The sequence below is a fragment of the Rattus norvegicus genome, unplaced genomic scaffold (genome assembly GCF_021556685.1).
Source record: "Rattus norvegicus strain SHRSP/BbbUtx unplaced genomic scaffold, alternate assembly SHRSP_T2T unassigned-0000115, whole genome shotgun sequence".
Classification (NCBI taxonomy): Eukaryota; Metazoa; Chordata; class Mammalia; order Rodentia; family Muridae; genus Rattus; species Rattus norvegicus.
The window spans coordinates 184409-197500 of NW_028238836.1; the positions used below are offsets into that span (position 1 = coordinate 184409).

The 13092-nt window shown below is 50.2% G+C and overlaps 1 long non-coding RNA gene across 2 annotated transcripts in view; it reads left to right on the forward strand.

Moving 5' to 3' along the window:
- Window positions 1–8061: 8061 nt before the first annotated feature.
- LOC147997541 (uncharacterized) overlaps window positions 8062–13092 on the forward strand; it is an 18676-nt gene continuing 13645 nt past the window's right edge. The window contains exon 1 of one of the 2 annotated variants that reach the window (XR_015647758.1): window positions 8062–8386. This is a non-coding gene — a long non-coding RNA (uncharacterized LOC147997541). The remainder of the gene's footprint in view (window positions 8387–13092) is intronic. The other variant, XR_015647757.1, reaches the window with a different exon arrangement.

Below are 13092 nucleotides of genomic sequence, written 5' to 3' on the forward strand. Positions count from 1 at the left end.
AGATAGATAGATAGATAGAGTGATTCATGCTCCCAGCCTCCTATGTACAGAGTTCCCCGAGGCGTTTTTACTCGCCAAATAAAGACTGCGGTGTTTCCCAACACACCATGTGAATGTCCGTGGCTGTCGAAATTATTTCATTTATGTTTTTCACGTTTGTCGTCCGTGTCACTTCAAGGCCATTGTGACTTCAGTCTTGTTATTGATTCATATATGCTTTCTATTTCTTTTCATTTTTCAAAACCTTTTTGTCTAAATTGTATTTGTCATTCACCTTGATTTAAACATTTATTAAAGTCCAGTTTGCCATTTATTCGTATTTACTCGTATTTTATTATTATTTTATAAATTTATTCCATCATTTCGTTTCAGTCGTCTATATTTGCCCTTCATCTCGTTCCCGCTTTTCTTTTTTTTTCTTTTTTCTTTTTTCTTTTTTCAGAGCTGGGGACTGAATCCAGGGCCTTGCATTTGCTAGGCAAGCACTCTACCACAGAGCTAAATCCCCAACCCCGTCGTTCCCACTTTATGTCTGTTAACATTTAATTGTTTTATCTCCCTTGTCCTTCTGTGTCCCTCGTCTTAATTTCTGCTTTATTGTTTTCTTTTTTTTTAAATTTATTTATTTAACGCATGTGAGTACACTGTAGCTGTCTTCAGACACACCAGAAGAGGGCATCAGGTCTCATTACAGATGGTTGTGAGCCACCATGTGGTTGCTGGGATTTGAACTCAGGACCTCTGGGAGAGCGGTCAGTGCTCTTAACCGCTGAGCCATCTCTCCATCCCATCTGTTTTATTGTTTACATCGCACTTACTCTGTTTTTATGGCGATCTATTAACTTTTTTCCATGTCAGTCGTCGGTATCTGTTGATCACCTTGATTTTTTTTTTCTTTTTTCTTTTTTTCGGAGCTGGGGACCGAACCCAGGGCCTTACTCTTGCTAGGCAAGCGCTCTACCACTGAGCTAAATCCCCAACCCCGATCACCTTGATTTTTGTTTTATTGTTTATTCACATTGACTCTTTATTCATTATTATTTTTAAGTAAAATAAAATAAATAAAATTTAAATATGGTAAAAATATTTGTTAAACAGATATTAAAAGGGAGGTCTACAGCAGATTTTTAAACTAACGGGCACACACACACACACACACACACACACACACACACACACACACACACACAAATTTCTCCCAGAGGTCCTGAGTTCAATTACCAGCAACCACAAGGTGGCTGACAACCATCTGTAATGGGATCTGATGCTCTCTTCTGGTGTGTCTGAAAATAGCTACAGTGTACTCTTACGCATAAATAAAATAAATAAATCTTTAAAAAAAATAAAATAAAATATGAGGTTGGCTCTCTTTGCTCCTCTCTTTGCTCTTTTGCTCTTCCTCTCTTCCCCTCTTCCCCTTTGTCCCTTCTCTCCCCATTCCCCTCCCAAATTCTCTCCACGTGCTCATGACTGGCCTTTACTCTCTTCTTCTACCTTTCTTCTCTCATTAAACCTCTCCGTGGAGGGGGAGGGGTGTGTGTGTGAGTGGGGGGAGGGGGAATGAGGTTGACCAGTCTTCCTGTGTAACAGAGGTTTAAAAGGAGGCTGGTCGACAAAACGTTTTTTTGTGGTTTTTATTCTCTCTCTCTCTCTCTCTCTCTCTCTCTCTCTCTCTCTCTCTCTCTTTCTCTCTCTCTCTTAATCAACTCGGAAGTCGATCTGCTGTCCCTTTTATTAAAAGCCAAAGTATTAAGTGGCGAGCCGATGTTTCAACTTTCACCATTCTGTTCCTTTCACCAAAAAGAGGGGGTTCTTTGGCTTTTCCTTTCCTTTTTGAAACAAAACGAAAGGAGGAGCTCGACCAGTTGGCCTAGCTTCCCTGTTCCTTTTCCCTCTTCCACGGTATGCTCGATGAAATAAAGTAAATAAATGAAGTTTCTAGTTATGTATTTGTTTGGGAGACCCGAACTCTCTCTCAAGAGAGAGTTGCATCTTCCCGCTGCCGCCCCCCCCCCCCACACACACACAAGGCCTCCTCCCTGTATGTGGGGGGAGGGGGAGGGGTGGACAGGAGCTAGCTGAGAGGGGGTGGGGTGGGGCGGGGCTGGAGAATATGCAGGTTCCTGAAGGTCAGTCGGGGAAGTACTGCTGCTGCCCTAGCACGCTTCAGTGCCTCTTTAGAGTTTAGAGTTTTCTAAAGTTTTCTGCCTGAAATCAGCGAGTGATGATTTCACTGTGAAATGATGTCTGATCATCGCTCTCGCTGTCCTGTCAGGGCTCCGGCTCCTGGCAAATGTCTGACTGAAGGAAACCTTAGTTAGACTCACACCCAGCTGTTTGGAAATGGTAATGGAGTTGATAGCACACCCTGGGGGAAAGAGGCAGACTCCCTTTTGCTCACTCTCAATTCCCAGCCTCGCCCTGCCAGCTCGGGGATTTCTAAGTAAGGGTGAATCTGGACCATATATGTACAGGGTTTGGCGTTTCTGATTCATGTTTAATGTTTAGTTAAATAAAGCTTGTCAAGGGCTGGAGAGATGGCTCTCCACAGAGGTGGTTCCCCTTTTCTTAACCCGACTGGGACAGAAGTGCAAACTATCATCTACCTATCTGGGAGTGGAGTGGTTGGATACAGGGAGATGGAGCATTTGCAGTTAGTAAAGTTCTGCTGTCGGTTTTGTTTTGTTTTGTTTTGTTTTGTTTTGTTTTGTTTCCTTTCATTTTTGGATAGATTTTTTGGATAGCCTTTTTTTTTTCTTTTTAAATACAAATTTTGTTTTCTGTGCAACATTCTGATCATAGTTTCCCATCGCAAAGCTCTTTCCAGATCCTTCCTCCCCATCCACCACCCCGTACTAACCCAGGCCTGCCCTTAGATGTGGTTGATGCATACCCAGGTGAGTCTCCATTGGAGAAAGGACGATATTCCCATCTCCTATGACTGTCAATGGCAGATGACTTAAATGCCAGTGACTTCGGACTTGACTCCATTTTCCCCTCTGAGAACTGGGTTTGGATCTGTTGAACGCAGGCAGGCCCTCGGTTTTGAAACAAACAAACAAACAAACAAACAAACAAACAAACAAACACACCAAAAAATATTTAAAGCAGGCAACAACTGTCTGCACGCCAAGAGACTGTTGACTCCTCTTTGGAGCTAGTACGATGTGAAACTTGCTTAATAAAGTAGAGTCCACACAACACAAAGGGAACACTTTAACAAATTATGAAGGAGAGAGGGGGGTATGTTTATCTACCTCCTCTTGTTTCTCAGACCAGAGATTTCATCTTCCTCTGTCTCTCGAGTGCTGGTGGCTTTGCTGCTGGTTTGGGGGGGATTGGGATAGGGATAGGAAGAGAAAAGGCTTGAGTGCTGATTTTAAAGCTCTCTCTCTCTCTCAAGCTCTCTCTCTCTAAAGCTCTCTCTCTCTCTCTCCTTCTCTCTCTCTCACACACACACACACACACACACACACACACACACACACACACACACACACTCACTCACTTCCTAGGATGAAAGAAAAGAAATGAAAAGGAAGGCACCCATGGTGATGCATGACTTTGATCTCACTTTGGTCTCAGCACTGGAGAGGAAGATAGGAAGACCTATCTAGATGCAACGTGAAGAAGGCCTATGTCAGATGAGTTAATGGCTAGGGAACTGTTAGCTGGCTAGTCTGCCATTTTGTTGCAGTTGCTAATATTATAAGGACACTTTCTCATTGGTTGTTTCTGCTGTTGCTGCCAGAATTCATTACATATTCTGTTAGGCTCTTCTGTGTGATAACACACTCAGAAACCGAACACTGTAGGAGTCAGTCTAACTGCTTTCTTTGTTGTCTAGTTACCCGCAATAATCTTGGACCTGAACTGAACACCCAGCAGCACTTCCCGCACCCACCCATGTATAAGCTTTTATAACCTGGACCACCAACACTAGAGCGACAGGGCAGACAGAGACTATTTGGAACCGGACTTCCATTTTGAGTTTTTGTTTGTGTTCTTGTTTTTTTCTCCTGTCCTGTCCTGTCCTGTCCTGTCCTGTCCTGTCCTGTCCTGTCCTCTCTGTCTGTCTGTCTGTCTGTCTGTCTGTCTGTCTGTCTGTCTGTAAATCCACACATATAGTTCTTTCCACATCTTATATCTCAAAACAAATAATGCTTGCTGTGATCCTCATTTCATTCAAGGGTACTACTCTCTAGACCAGAGGAGCCCCCTTACAATTCTCCACAGGTAGTGATGACCGGAGTGTTCAGTGCGACTAAGCAGGAATTATATGGTTGCCGCCATTATGCTTGATCTTACCGAAGGTAGGGTTGCGGGGCATGGTTGCCACGATGGCGACCAGTAGACCGTGATTGAGGAGACGGAACAATAATTAACCTACAATTCTCCCTCTCTGTCAACTGTTTCTCTGTCACTCTCTGTCTCTCTTCCCTCTTTCCCTCCCCCGTCTCTCAGACCTGAATGCCTCCTCTGTTGAACACACAAACACACGCGCCGAGAGAGCGAGAGAGCGAGAGAGCGAGAGAGCGAGAGAGCGAGAGAGCGAGAGAGCGAGAGAGCGAGAGAGCGAGAGAGCGAGAGAGAGAGAGAGAGAGAGAGAGAGAGATCTGTTAATCTGTTTGTCTCCCTCCCCTAGTTTTTCAGACAGGGTTTCTTTATGAAAAGAAAGAAACTGGTAGCTGTAGGCTGGTAGCTGCTGGCTGTTAAAGGTCTAGGTAAAACAATGTGATGGCCTAAGAGGAAAATAAAGAAACAGATACAATTAACTGTTAAGGCCTAGATGCCGTGTGAATGAGGCCTACATCAGATTGGTTAAGATAACTGTCACCTGGCTAGCCTGCCATTTTAATATTGCAAGGACGCCTTCTCATAGGTTGTTTCTGCTGTCACTGCCAGAGTTCATTACATATTCTGTTAGGTTCTGTATGACACACACTCAGAAACCAAACATTGTAGAATCCAGTGTGTCCTTGAGTGCGTGTCTACAATGCGTGCGTGCGTGCGTGCGTCTGTGCATGCGTGTGTCCATGGCCATGCTAGAGCCCACTCCAGATTTGTGTTTCAGAGATCTTTACTTATTTATTTTTCCTGCCTTGGCTTGTGTAGGCACTAAGTCACCACACTTCCCGAAAAACAAAATGAAACAAAACAAAACAAAATCCACCAACAAATGGACCAAACCCAAACCCCAAGCCAGACAAACAAATATTCCTGCCTGCCTGTCTGTCTATCAGGGCTACAACAGAGAGAAGTGGAATCTTGAATGAACAAAACTAGAATACCTAAGTCTGCCTGTTTCCCCTCTTCCCACCCTCCCCTGCCCCCCAGCCCATCCCCTAGAGCTGGTCTAGCATGTTCTCTGACCCTGGGGGTGCGGTGAACCGGCCTGCCTTGCTAAACTCTGTAGTGTATAAACTTGGTAACTCTAGAAAGCAGGAGCTGAAAATGTGCAGATAAGGTGGTGGTCGAGCTGTGTGTGTGTTGGTGTGGGAGGGAGACTGCTTCGGTAACTGCTGCTTTTCAATGTCCGGCTGAAACTCTGTGCTTATGATGTATCTTTTGGTTTATTCGATTTTACTTACTGTCTATTGGGTTTGCATTTGATTTTTATTGATTTTATTGATATTTATGTTTAACTATTTTGACCTGGCTAAATGACTGACTGACTGACTGACTGACTGACTAAGTCTACCTGGCATACAGGAGGAATTCAAGGACGAATGATTGTTTAAGTATGACAAAAATAAGTAAGTAAGTAAGTAAGTAAGTAAGTAAGTAAGTAAGTAAGGGGTTGGGGATTTAGCTCAGTGGTAGAGCGCTTGCCTAGCAAGTGCAAGGCCCTGGGTTCTGTCCCCAGCTCCGAAAAAAAGAAAGAAAAAAAAAAGTAAGTAAGTAAGTAAGTAAGTAAGTAAGTAAGTAAATAAATAAATAAATAAATAAATAAATAAATAAATAAATACGATCATTTAGAAGTAATATAGGCAGAAGGAGAACATGTGGCTGTGGATGGTCTGAGGCTTCTGGCTGCTTTTGGGTGCCTCTTCACCTTTCTGCACGTGCAAACTGAGTTTAATTAAGTTCTGTTTCCCTAGAGGCTGGGAAAGGGAGAAACAGAAGTGACCTGGAACATCAGGGCTAATGGCCGGCTGCTTCCATCTTGGTGAGGTCAGGTGTCAGCCAAGCTGGCTGCCAACCATCCACAGTTGAATCCAAAGTGCCCAAATGGGACACTATAACAAATCATGTATACAGATTTGTGTATATAGAAAACATTTTTCCTTTCTCTTCTTTTCTTTTCTTGAGAAATTCAGCTGGTCCTGATGTCTTTCCCTCGGTGTGTCCCTCTGTCATCTCTCTCTCTCTGTCTCTTTGTCTTACTGTCTCTGTCTGTCTCTGTCTGTCTCTGTCTCTGTCTCTGTCTCTGTCTCTGTCTCTCTCTCTCTCTCTCTCTCTCTCTCTGTGTGTGTGTGTGTGTGTGTGTGTGTGTGTCCTTAATCTCAGCAGCACTACTCATCCAATCGATTTTTCCTCTCCCCTTGTCTCCTTCACATGGCTATTACCCCACCTTAAACAGCACTAGAAGAGCCTGGCAGGCAGATATCTACCCTCTATGCTGTCAGAATTTTTTTTTTTTTTTTTTTTTTAAAGTCAAAACCTGGATTCTCAGGAGCCATGTGGTGTGTCCTCCTAGGTTCTGGTGCCCTCTTCTGGCATGCAGACATATAGTCAGCAGAGAGAGCTGTGTGGGTGGCCGAGGCAGGCAGAGTGGACCTCTGTGAGCTTGAGGCTAGATAAGTCTACGGAGCAAGTTCCATGACTGCCTGGGCTATACCAAAAGAAACGTACCTTGAGGCAAAACAAAACAAAGCAGAAAAGGTTCTGCTTTTATTTTACAGACATGTGTTCTCTCTAGTCCTATTGACTATAGAAGTTTGATCATGAAGTCACATTGATTTTTATTACAGAGTTTATTTGTGTGTGTGTGTGTGTGAGAGAGAGAGAGAGAGAGAGAGAGAGAGAGAGAGAGTTTTTTCTTTAATCTTCAAACATATTTTTTATTGTTTATTTATTTTATGAGCACACTGTCACTGTCTTCAACACACAAGGAGAGGATTCCATTACAGATGGTTGTGAGCCACCATGTGGTTGCTGGGATTTGAACTAAGGATCTCTGGAAGAGCAGTCAGTGCTCTTCACCGCTGAGCCGTCTCTCCAGCCCTGAAACAATATCTTGAATAAACAATAACAAAAACACTAAAACTAAGTCTGCCAGTTTTCCTCTTTCTTTCTCTCTCTCTCTCTCTCTCTCCCTCTCCCTCCCTCCCTCCCTCCCTTCCTTCTTTCTTCCTTTCTTTCTTTTTCTTCAGATAGGATTTCTTAGTGAATGATATTTATGTTGATATAAATTTTTTACGTACTTTTGACTGGCTAACTAACTAGCTAAGTCTGCCTGTCCTAAAGAAGGAGTTCCCCTGCCACAACTAAATACGTGCATAGAAAAAAATATATAATTATTAACTTGGGATGAAACTAATGTAACAAGCAAGCAAACAAACGCACAAACAAACAAAGTAGGGATGGTGGTGCTGGGTGCCTGGTATATGGGAGATGGGAGACCTGTGGTCTAGAGCGTCCAGAGCTCTGGCCTCCATACTCTGGACTGCATTCTCTCTAGCAATCTTCCCAAAGTGGCTGTATTTAACCATGTTTTTATTTTTTAAATTGGCTCTCTCTCTCTCTCTCTCTCTCTCTCTCTCTCTCTCTCTCTCTCTCTCTTTCTCCCTCCCTCCCTCCCTCCCTCCCTCCCTCCCCCCACCACACACACAGAGGCACGTGTGAACAAGGGAATGCAAATGCACAAAATAAGTATGTTTTGATCAGAGTGAAAACAAATCACGGGAATTTTAACCATTCCACCATCATTCCACCATTCTTTTAATTTACTCTCTGTGTTTAGTCTTCCAAAGAGGGTGGCAGGTGTGTGGTTTGGTGAGTGCCGGCTGGCGGTGGCAGCGAGGAACAGAGAACAACAACAACCCCCCTCCCCCCATCGGGATCGGTGGAGGGTTTTAAAAATGAGTGAGCCATTTAAAAATGGTGTGGAACTGAGGTCGCCGCCACCCTCCCCTCACGCCGGAGTTTGGACGCTCCCTTTTCCTAACTGTGCCTGTTCCTTGCTAATTGTTAACCGATTCGAGAGTGCATGTCCTTTCACTTAGAGGTGGCCTGTTTTCACCGCTCCGTCCTACTTTCCTTTTCTGGGTGCCTGAGGGGGTTGGCCCCGAGTCCATCCCGCGTTCACTGTGTTCCGGCGGGACAACCGGGACCGTTTGTGCCATTCGGGAGAAGTGGTGGGTACCTGCCCCGTTGTGCGTGGGTGAGTGTCCCCCTGAGCTAGGGAGGTCACTCTGGAGAGACGGAATGAGTGTGTGTGGCGGCGGCGGCGCGTGACAGTCTGTATTGGTTTGCTTGATCGAGATCGCTGTCGGGCGACACCTAGTGGCGACAAGTTTCCGCAACGCTCCTGTCCCCCGGTTGGTGACAAAGGACGGGGAAGTGCCTGTGGTGAGCCGGCCAGGGTGAGAGGGTGACAGGCAAGCAGGCGGGTGCGCGACGGAGACGCCGTCCTGTCTGGGGACCATCTCTAGCTAGGAGGTTGTACCTGGAGAACTTCAGGGGAGGAGGGTGGCTGTACGACCTATTGGGACACAAGGAGGGGTTGGTGGCAGCTGGATGAGGTCGACCAGAAGGCTTGGGCCCCGTCCCGGATTTTTTTTTTTTTCCAATTTTTTTTTTTAAATTTTTTATTTTATTTTATTTTATTTTTTTTATTTCTTCCCTCCTCTCCGGTCCCAGCCAGCGGGACCATAGACACTTTTGAGGCCGAGAGGGTGCTGTGTCCCCGGCCTCCGAGCCGAGGTGGCCCGGCTAGGGGGCGCCACGGAGTTTTTTTTTTTTTTTCTTTTCCAGGAGTCCCTTCGGTCCCAGCCAGCGGGACCATAGACACTTTTGAGGCCGAGAGGGTGCTGTGTCCCCGGCCTCCGAGCCGAGGTGGCCCGGCTAGGGGGCGCCACGGAGTTTTTTTTTTCTTTTCCAGGAGTCCCTTCGGTCCCTGATAGCGGGAGCCTGGACCTCTGAGGCCGAGAGGGTGCTGTGTCCCCGGCCTCCGAGCCGAGGTGGCCCGGCTAGGGGGCGCCACGGAGTTTTTTTTTTTTTTCTTTTCCAGGAGTCCCTTCGGTCCCTGATAGCGGGAGCCTGGACCTCTGAGGCCGAGAGGGTGCTGTGTCCCCGGCCTCCGAGCCGAGGTGGCCCGGCTAGGGGGCGCCACGGAGTTTTTTTTTTTTTTTTCTTTTCCAGGAGTCCCTTCGGTCCCTGATAGCGGGAGCCTGGACCTCTGAGGCCGAGAGGGTGCTGTGTCCCCGGCCTCCGAGCCGAGGTGGCCCGGCTAGGGGGCGCCACGGAGTTTTTTTTTTTTTTTTTTCTTTTCCAGGAGTCCCTTCGGTCCCTGATAGCGGGAGCCTGGACCTCTGAGGCCGAGAGGGTGCTGTGTCCCCGGCCTCCGAGCCGAGGTGGCCCGGCTAGGGGGCGCCACGGAGTTTTTTTTTTTTTTTCTTTTCCAGGAGTCCCTTCGGTCCCTGATAGCGGGAGCCTGGACCTCTGAGGCCGAGAGGGTGCTGTGTCCCCGGCCTCCGAGCCGAGGTGGCCCGGCTAGGGGGCGCCACGGAGTTTTTTTTTTTTTTTTTTTTTTTCCAGGAGTCCCTTCGGTCCCTGATAGCGGGAGCCTGGACCTCTGAGGCCGAGAGGGTGCTGTGTCCCCGGCCTCCGAGCCGAGGTGGCCCGGCTAGGTGGCGCCACGGATTTTTTTTTTTTCTTTTCCAGGAGTCCCTTCGGTCCCTGATAGCGGGAGCCTGGACCTCTGAGGCCGAGAGGGTGCTGTGTCCCCGGCCTCCGAGCCGAGGTGGCCCGGCTAGGGGGCGCCACGGAGTTTTTTTTTTTTTTTTTTTTTCCAGGAGTCCCTTCGGTCCCTGATAGCGGGAGCCTGGACCTCTGAGGCCGAGAGGGTGCTGTGTCCCCGGCCTCCGAGCCGAGGTGGCCCGGCTAGGGGGCGCCACGGAGTTTTTTTTTTTTTTTTTCTTTTCCAGGAGTCCCTTCGGTCCCTGATAGCGGGAGCCTGGACCTCTGAGGCCGAGAGGGTGCTGTGTCCCCGGCCTCCGAGCCGAGGTGGCCCGGCTAGGTGGCGCCACGGATTTTTTTTTTTCTTTTCCAGGAGTCCCTTCGGTCCCTGATAGCGGGAGCCTGGACCTCTGAGGCCGAGAGGGTGCTGTGTCCCCGGCCTCCGAGCCGAGGTGTCCCGGCTAGGGGGCGCCTCCGAGACTTTATTTTTTCCAGGATCCTCCCCGGTCCCTGCCAGCGGGAGCATGGACTTCTGAGGCCGAGGGGAAGCTGTGTTCCAGGCTATCTACCATGGCCTCCTCGGTCTGTGAGCACTCAGGGTTCTAAGGTCGACCAGTTGTTCCTTTGCGGTCCGGTTCTCTTTCTACATGGGGACCTCTTGGGGACACGTCACCGAACATGACTTCCAGACGTTCCGTGTGGCCTGTCATGTTTATCCCTGTGTCTTTTACACTTTTCATCTTTGCTATCTGTCCTTATTGTACCTGGAGATATATGCTGACACGCTGTCCTTTTGACTCTTTTTGTCATTAAAGGACGTTGGAAGAGGCTTGCACCAAGGCTGTTTGCTTGTCCAGCCCTAGCTCTTTTCTTCTGCGCATGGGCCTCTTCGATGCTTGAAGCTTAGCGTCCCCCCCATGAGTACGCGCTTCCTGCTTTCCCGTGCTTGCTTGCCTGTGCTCTCTGGGGCAGCTTTATGACAACCGTCCCGCGTGTCAGGCGTTCCCGATTTCCCCGTGGTGGTTGTCGTCCGTTACCGGTAGGAGTCGTTGGTGCCGAGTGCGACTGGAAGGGTTTTCCCGTTTGGTGCTAGTGACCCCCTGGCGTGCTCCTCTGCGGCCGACCGGTTTTTTTATTTGTTTTTTTTTTTGTTTTTTTTTTTTTGTTTTTTGGAAGGAGTTCCCGAACCTCCGCTGCTTGGTGGTGTGTCCCTTTCTTTCCTGCTGTGTGCCTCCCGAGTTGCACCTTTTCTCCTTCGAAGGGGATTTTATTTTTTTATTTTTATTTTTTTTTTATTTTTATTTTTTTTGAAGGAGTTCCCGAACCTCCGCTGCCCGTTGAGTCCCGTTCTTCCACGCCACGTGCCTCCCGAGTGCAACGCTTCCTTTTTTCTCGCCCTCGAGAAGGGTAAATTTTTTTTTTTTGTGTGTGTGTGGCAGTGTTAGCGACTTCTTCCCGTGCTCTCTCTCGCTCTTCTCGCTCGTATTCCCGTCCAGTGCGTGTTAGAAAGCTCTCACGCCCGTTGTTCCCGATGCATGGCGTGTCTCGCTCCCGTTGGATCGATGTGGTGCTGCCGCGTTCTCTTCGGGCCGGGGCCTAAGCCGCGCCAGGCGAGGGACGGACATTCATGGCGAATGGTCATTCAGCGCGAATGGCGACCGCTCTTCTCGTTCTGCCAGCGGGCCCCTCGTCTCTCCTCCCCATTCCTTTGCAGGGTGGTGTGTGGAAGTCAGGGGTGCGGCTGTCCGGCACGAGCGCTGACCCGCGCACACTTGTTGCTGTGGTTCGCGGTGTCCCTGTGGACGTGTCGGGGGCGCTTGCCCCCACGCCGTTCACTGCTTCGCGGCCCTCTTCCCCCGTGCCGGGGGAAGGTGGTAGACCCGCTGCGGTGCATACCCTTCCCGAATGGTGTGTGCACGCGCCCTGCTTTGTGTGAGCCTTGCGGTGCTCCTGGAGCGTTCCGGGCTTTGACCACCAAGGTGCCCGCTTCTGAGTTGGCGGTGGCGCTTCCCGCTCCCCGGCGTGCCTCCTGTGCTCCATGGTGCTTGTGCCTTTACGCTTTCCCTTGTCCTAGTTGCCGGCTTTCTGCACGGTGACAGAAAAGGGGGGTCGAGGAGTTGAGTGTGCGGTTAAAAGGCTCCTTCCGTTGGGTGAGCGCCCACCCCGTGCCTATGTTTTTGGTGCCTTCACCCGCGGGCCCTGCGCGGTTAGGGTGGTGCTGAGCGATCGCGGCTGGCCCTTTTTAAAGACCGGACTCCCTCAAGTCAAGGCTCCTCCTTTGTGTGCGCCTTGAAGAGGCCTGGCCCTCGGCGGGGACCTGTCGCAGGTCCCCCCGGTCCGCGAATGCTCAAGAAGACCCCGGAGAAAGAGACCTTTGCCGATACCGCAGACCCCCCACCAGCTGGCGCGTGGTCCTTCCCGTTCTGTCCCGCGCCTGTTGCTCGTTTCCCGTTGCGTGCACGGAGCCCTTGGCTGCTCGTCGGTGTTGGGTTCGTCCCGCCCTCAGTGAGGAATTTGCCTTCTCTAGCTATCTTCGGAAAGGGCTTTACGATCTCCGAGGGGCTTCTCCCGGATGGTCCCCTCGGCTGCCCGCCCTGACCTCAGCCTTCTGCGCGCAGCGTTTGCTCTCTCGCCTACCGCGACCCGCGCCTCCCCGCTCCGAGTACGAGGAGGGATCACGCGGGACGGGGCTCTGTCGACCTGCCGCTGTGCGGAGCTTGTGGGGGAGATTGGGTTTCTGGTGGCAGGTGGCGGGGAAGGGCCGTGCACACGCCCGCGTGCGCGGTACCCCCTCTCACCGCGAGGGGTCGTCGCGGGACGGGTGGGTTTGGAAGGGCGGCGCTGGGCTCCCGGTCCCACCCGCCTCCGTTTCCCCCGTGCCCTCCGTCGCGTGTGCGTCCCTCCCACGCGCGTCCACGTCCCGGCCACTCTCGCGGCGAGGTCGTGTCGCGTGTGGTGCGTGCCGCGTGCTCTCGGGCGTCTGCGGTTGCCGCCTCGTCCCCCCTTCCACGGCAGCGTTCCCACGGCCGGTGGAGATCGCGGGAGCCGTCCTACCCCCCTTCCCCCTCCGCGGGGCTCTCGAGGGTCCGTGAACCGCGGGGTTGGCCTCGCTCTCGGGGGCGGACTTCTTGTTTGGGGGAACCGGCGGTCGGCCGCGTCCGGCGCGTCGTCGGACGTTGGGACCCGCTG